Here is a 6,458-nt window from a genome sequence, read left to right on the forward strand (position 1 = left end):
TGACATTAAAGGAGAAGTTCAGCCAAAGCTTATTTGGCTGTACTTCTACTGTGGATCACAGGAGTGCTGTTCGTTCTGACCCATTTTCAGTTGAAGCCCGTTGTCGGCTGACGTCACAGAGCCAGTCCAGGCTTGGGCAAGATGGTGACAATGATGTCGGGATCCACCCACATGCCTGGACTGGCACCCAACTCAGCCTTCCAGCCAGTCACTGAGACCCTGACCCGACTGCTCCTACCCCCTCCCAGTTAGTGCGGGGGGGAAGAGTACTAAGTGATTGGTGGTGTTTGATCACTCTCTTCTCAGTGTTAGAGCCTGCGGTGGTAGGTAAGTATGATTCAGAAAAAAAAAATAATTTTCTTTTAAAATCTTTCATTTCTTCTGCTATACCTCTGCGGCGTTTAACCATTTCCAAGGTGTGCCTCATGTAATCCTGCATATCCTGGACTTTCAGCTTAGTTCAGTGTAGCTTTTAACTCCAATACAGTTTGGTGCTAAGATTAGCTCTTTCATGCACCTTTTGTAATCCTTCCCACATGTCTTTCACACTTACATATTCATCTTCTATGCGAAGAGAGATTGTGCTCGGAGCTTTTCGGACTTTCTCTATCCACTCATCTGAAGGATCTTCTGGCCTGACTTCATTTATACATTTCCACATACCTTCTCTTATTATCAGCATATTCATCTTGAATTTCCAAGACTGGTAGTTCTGGTCTGTGAGATTTGCAAATAAAAGCTTTGCTGCAATTGTGTTACTGGTCATTTTCTTTTATTCTGTTGCAGTCTTCTTTCTGTTGCTGTATCTTGCAATTATTTGCTGTAGCTGGCTATGACTGGGCTATGACAAGGTTCTCAGCTTTTCTCTTGGTGGGTGTCTAGACTATGGCTGGGCCCATAACCTATTAAAAATTCTGTATATAGCCCTAAAGAACAGACAATGGACAATTCACCTGGGCTTTTCTGCTTAACTGCACCAATGAAACAGGAACTTTATTAAAGGAAAAGACATAGAGCATACCATGGATGCAGCTACAAACTTTTAAAAACTGTCATCTACTGGTTGAAAAATATATCTCTACTAAATACTGATGTACAGTAGTTGTTGCACAAAATACATTTCTGTATTCTAACAACCCCATGAAACAACTACTTCCTTATATTAGTCCCATTTCGGATCTCAGTTCTATAAATCTGTTTCTTGTGTGTGGTTTTGTCAAAGCATCTGCAACCATGTTATTAGTTTCACAATACGTAAGCACAATTACATTTTTTTTCAACCAGATCATGAATGTAATGATGTCTGACATCAATATGTTTATTTCTTGCATTGATCTTCTCATTGGTGGTAAGTTTAATACATCCTTGATTGTCCTTATATAAGATTGTAGGCTGGGACATTGGCTCTCCAAGATCTTCAAGCAATTGACATAATCACACAGCTTCTTGACTGGCATAGGCAGCAGCAATGTATTCTGCCTCTGTAGAAGACAAAGCTACTTAGATCTGCTTCTTGCTGGAACAAGATATAGCACTGTTTCCTAATTTGAACAAGTAACCACTTGTGGATTTACTAGTGCTTAGGTCACCTGCCCAATCAGAGTCTACATATCCAACAAGGTTCAAATCACCAACTGCAGACATCTTCAGACTCAAGTCATTTGTTTGTTTGAGATACAGTATATCATTGACTCTCTTCATTGATATCCAGTCTCTTTGACATGGTTCACTCGTGCATCTACAAAGAAGCGACATGCAGCTGCAATGTCTGAAGGTGTAGTGTTTGCCATATTTAGCAATACCCCCACTGCTTATCTGTACTGATCATTAGTAGGAAGAATATCCTCATCCCCTTCTGTTTTTAGGTATGCTGTGTCCATGAGCGTACTTGCTTCTTTGGTTTCAGTCATGCCAAACTGCTGAAGCACTACCAAAATGTTAGATTTTGGATTTAACAGGAAGCTGTCGTTAATTCCTAGGTAATATGTCACTTCCCCAAGATCTTTAGTCTCAAAATGCTGATTAAGCACTGCAGTCAATTTTGCAACTTCCTCATTTTTTTGTGAGTAACAATCAAGTCATCTGCATAGAGTAAAATATACATATATTCCGAATCTATATAATTTGAGTATAGATATGGATCAGCTCTGCTTTGTGTGAATCCTTTGTCTAGCAAGACTTAGCTTATTTTTAAATTCCATGCGCTAAATGATTACTTAAAGTGGTAGTAAACCCTCACATATACTCAGTGAAGTGAATAGCCTCAGATGATACACAGAGATGAAACAAATCTTCCTACATATGTTTTACTTGTATATCTGCTGTCTTCAGCTTTCTGCACTCTCTGGAAAGTGCAGATAATGTTAGACATATTTCTTCCTCTTTCAGCAGTGGGTGGGGAGTCTGGGCTTACACTGTGTGAGAGTTGATTGGAGGAAAGGCACCCCTCCCACATTGGCAGAGGAACGAAGGAACATGCAGAGCTATAGTCTGAATACACAAGTTCCCTGCTAATCTCCCTCTAAGCTCCCTCCCCACCACAATGTTTCAGCTGTTGTGATCTCATGTGTAGGAAAATTTGTCAAAAGTGACTCTGCTGATAAAAAAGGAATGAAGCACCAGATAGAAATGACACTTATGCCCCGTACACACGATCGTAAATTCCACCAGCAAAAGTCCGATGTGAGCTGTTGGTCGGAATTTCCGACTGTGTGTATGCTTCAACGGACTTTTGCTGGTGGAATTTCCGATATAAAAAGATTGAGAGCAGGTTCTCTATTTTTCCCGACGGAAAAAGTTACTATTGGAAATTCCGATTTTCTGCAGCAATTCCGACACGCAAAATTCCTACGCATGCTCGGAAGCATTGAACTTCATTTTCTCGGCTCGTCGTAGTGTTGTACATCACCGCGTTCTTGACGGTCGAAAGTTCATAGAACTTTTGTGTGACCGTGTGTATGCAAAGCAAGCTTGAGCGGAATTTCCGATGGTTTTCCGATGGAAATTCCGATCGTGTGTACAGGGCATAAAAGCTTTGGAGATATATATATATATATATATATATATATATATATATATATATATATATATATATATATATATATATGTGCTTAGGTCACATTTCATGAATGGGGTTTACATCCACTTTAAGTCCTTAAAGAGATTTCTGCAACTTGCACACAAGATGCTCTTCTCCATTTTTCAAGTATCCTTCTGGTTGTGTGATATATATTTCCTCTTCGATATCACCAATAGGAAAGGCTGCGGTGATATCATGATATCAACCACTTTCTGAGAAGCAGCCACTGTTAACAGTGTTTGCAAAGTACTTTGTTTTGCAAATGGAGAAAAGTAGCATCGTATTCCTCACCAAATTTTAGTGAGTACCCTTTTGCCATTAACCATGCTTTGTACCTACAGACTTTGTTTTCGGCCTTAAAAACCCATTTGCAGCTGATTGCACGCTTACCATGAGGTAGTTCTGAAAGTGTCCATGTCTTCAGTTTGCTAAGAGATGTCATCTCTTCATCAGCAGCTCTGATCCACTTTTGTTTCTCATGAGTTGGAAGCATTTGAATTGTCTGCATCAGTATCTATTTCACTTTGTTGCTTATCTTCATGTGACACTAATGTGGAATTTCCTTCAGTTTGAAGTGTTTGTGCTAGTTCATTAAATTTTGAGCACACCAAAGTTTCATTAACAATTACACTTCTTGGAGTAATAATCTATAAAAGTGAGAAAATACCTCTTCTTTCCTGGAGTCAATTTTTCCATTGGACTGCAAATATCTGAATGAATAAGTCCAGAGGTTTCTTAGCTCTGTGGTTACTCTACTTCGGAAAGGTTTTTCTTGCCATATTTCCTTCTATACAGCTGGTGAATTTCATTGTTTAATCACATGGACTCATTTTTTCCACAGTCATTCTCAGTTAATTTCTTTATTATGTCAGGATTTCTGTGCCCAAGTCGTCTGTGCCATGTGTGAATGCAGTTTGAATGTTTTTCATCCTTGGCAGTATTAACCACCTCATTTCAGTTCAACGGATACATTTCATCTGTAATTTTAGCATTTGCAAGTAAGATATTCCCTTTTGTGATGACACAACTGTAATCTTGCAAGGTCACTACATTGCCTTGTTTTATGAGCTTCTTCACTGACAAAACTTTAGTTTCAAGAGCAGGGACATACAGTACATTTTTCACAGGTATCTTTCTTCCATTATTTGCCCAGCTGTGGTGATTTTTTTCTGTTTTACTCTGGTCAACGTGAATAAAGACATTTATGTAATTTGCCATGTGACTCGTAGCTCCTGAATGAACAAACCATACCTGAAAAAATTAGGTGCAACTTTTAGATTGAAAAAATATATTCATGATCTGAAGCAAAATCTGTTTCTTCCTTCACACTTTTGGCCTTTTGTAATTTAGTTTGTTTTTGAATTCTAGCTTTCCAAATTCTGCATTTTGATTTTAAATTACTCTGTTTCTTGCACACAAAACAGTTGCATGTTTCTTGTTGTATGTTGTTGTTTTTATTCCTGTCTTTTGTCTTTCAAGCAGACTCTGCGACAGAAGCACCGCTACTATTCATGCTTTCTGTTTTATGCTTATATTCAGCCACAAGCTTGCCCTTAACATATTCATACACATATGTTATAACATATGTGGACCTCTGCAGCTCCTCCGGAGTTAACATGGGCCTCTTGGCTGCTTCTCTGATTAATGCTCTCCTTGTCCGGCCTGTCAGTTTAGGTGGACGGCCATGTCTTGGTACTGTAGGTTTGCAGTTGTGCCATACTTTTTCCATTTTCGGATGATGGATTGAACAGTGCTTCACGAGATGTTCAAAGGTTGGGATATATTTTTACAACCTCACCAAGGTTCTCTAACAAATCTCTGAGGGCTTCACAGAACAGCTGTATTTATACTAAGATTAAATTACACACAGGTGTATTCTATTTATTATTTAAAAAATGTAAACATTTATAATTTCCCTTCCACTTCACAATTATGTGCCAATTTGTGTTGGTCTATCACATACAATCCCAATAAAATACATTTAAGTTTTTGGATGTAACATGACAAAATGCTGAAAATTTCAAGGGGTATGAATACTTTTTCAAGGCACTGTAGCACACTAATTTGCTAGTAGCAATGAACAGAGCCCTTTTCTATCTCCCCTACAATATGGCATTGCAAATAGCTCTAGTGGGAAATAACCTTTTATAGTGTGAAGTGGGTCTGTGAGAAATGAGCCATGATTGGGCTAAGTCATCATGACTTTCTCCAATCATGGCTCTGCTCTGCACTGCCAGTGCTCTGTACCCTGATTTGGCAAAGCCTTCATTTCTTCAGCCAATCAGGGCTTAGAATGCACTGTGTGGCGGGCAGTGCATTGTGGGGCATTCGGTGGGCCAAACAAAAAGTCGAAAGCCCTGCCAATTTGGGTGTAGGCCAAACGGGTGAACAGCCAATGTTCACCCATCTTTAATCGATACATGGCCCCCATACCCTTTTTCTGGCCAATAACCTGCATATAAGTCTTTATAATGGGGACTTTTGATTTTTAATAAGGTTTGTGGTTTGGTTCCAAACTTTTTCCATGTTCGGAAGTTCTGGTGGAAACCAAACCGGGGGGTTTTCGGCCCATCGCAAACTCTAACCTTTGTTCAAACAAATATAACTTTCTTTTGGTGGTATTTAATCACCACTGTTTTTTTTTTTTTGCTAAATAAATTAAAAAATATATATATATTTTTTTTTAGAAAGGGCATTTTTCTTTGCTTCTGTTAAAAATTTTACAAATAAATAATGTTTCTTCATAAATTTAGGCCAAAATGTATCCTGCTACATTTCTTTGGAAAAAATAACCCAATTCACTGTGTATTATTTAGTCTGTAGGAAAGTTATAGAGTCCACAAACTATGGTATTGTGAAACCTTGGTTTACGAGTAACGCGGTTTACGAGCATTTGAAAAGACGAGACAAAACTTTTTTTTTTTAAATTGCCTTGATCTGCAAGCACTGTCTTGATATACGCGCATTTTTTTTTTTTAATGTAAAAAAAAAGAATTACACTCACAATGTGAAGGATTCTGCTGCTCATCTATGTAAAGCCACTGTGTATATGTACAGTAAAGCCGCTGGTGTCCAGCATGCAGTACAGCTTTGTATGTGGCCAGAGATTTGCGGGCGATAGTGACTCCCAGCACTTCCTGGAGACACTCAGACACTCCCAGCAGGAGCAGGTGTACCTGGAAGTGATGTTAACAGTTTCCGAGTTCTCTAAGAAGTGCTGTGAGCTGAACCTGTGGCCACATACAGCATTGTAGTGTACGCCAGTAGCTTTACTGAACATACAGTACTGTATACGCAGCTTTAAATAGATGAGCACCAACCTCTGGCCACATACAGAGCTGTTTACACCAGCGGCTTTACTCTACATACAATATACACA

The 6,458-nt window shown here is 38.9% G+C and overlaps 1 pseudogene; it reads right to left on the reverse strand.

Moving 5' to 3' along the window:
- Nucleotides 1-1,157: 1,157 nt before the first annotated feature.
- Nucleotides 1,158-1,910, reverse strand: LOC141127344 (uncharacterized; annotated as a pseudogene).
- Between the last annotated feature and the right edge of the window lie 4,548 nt (nucleotides 1,911-6,458).

Source organism: Aquarana catesbeiana, linkage group LG02 (genome assembly GCF_042186555.1).
Source record: "Aquarana catesbeiana isolate 2022-GZ linkage group LG02, ASM4218655v1, whole genome shotgun sequence".
In the NCBI taxonomy this organism is placed as follows: domain Eukaryota; kingdom Metazoa; phylum Chordata; class Amphibia; order Anura; family Ranidae; genus Aquarana; species Aquarana catesbeiana.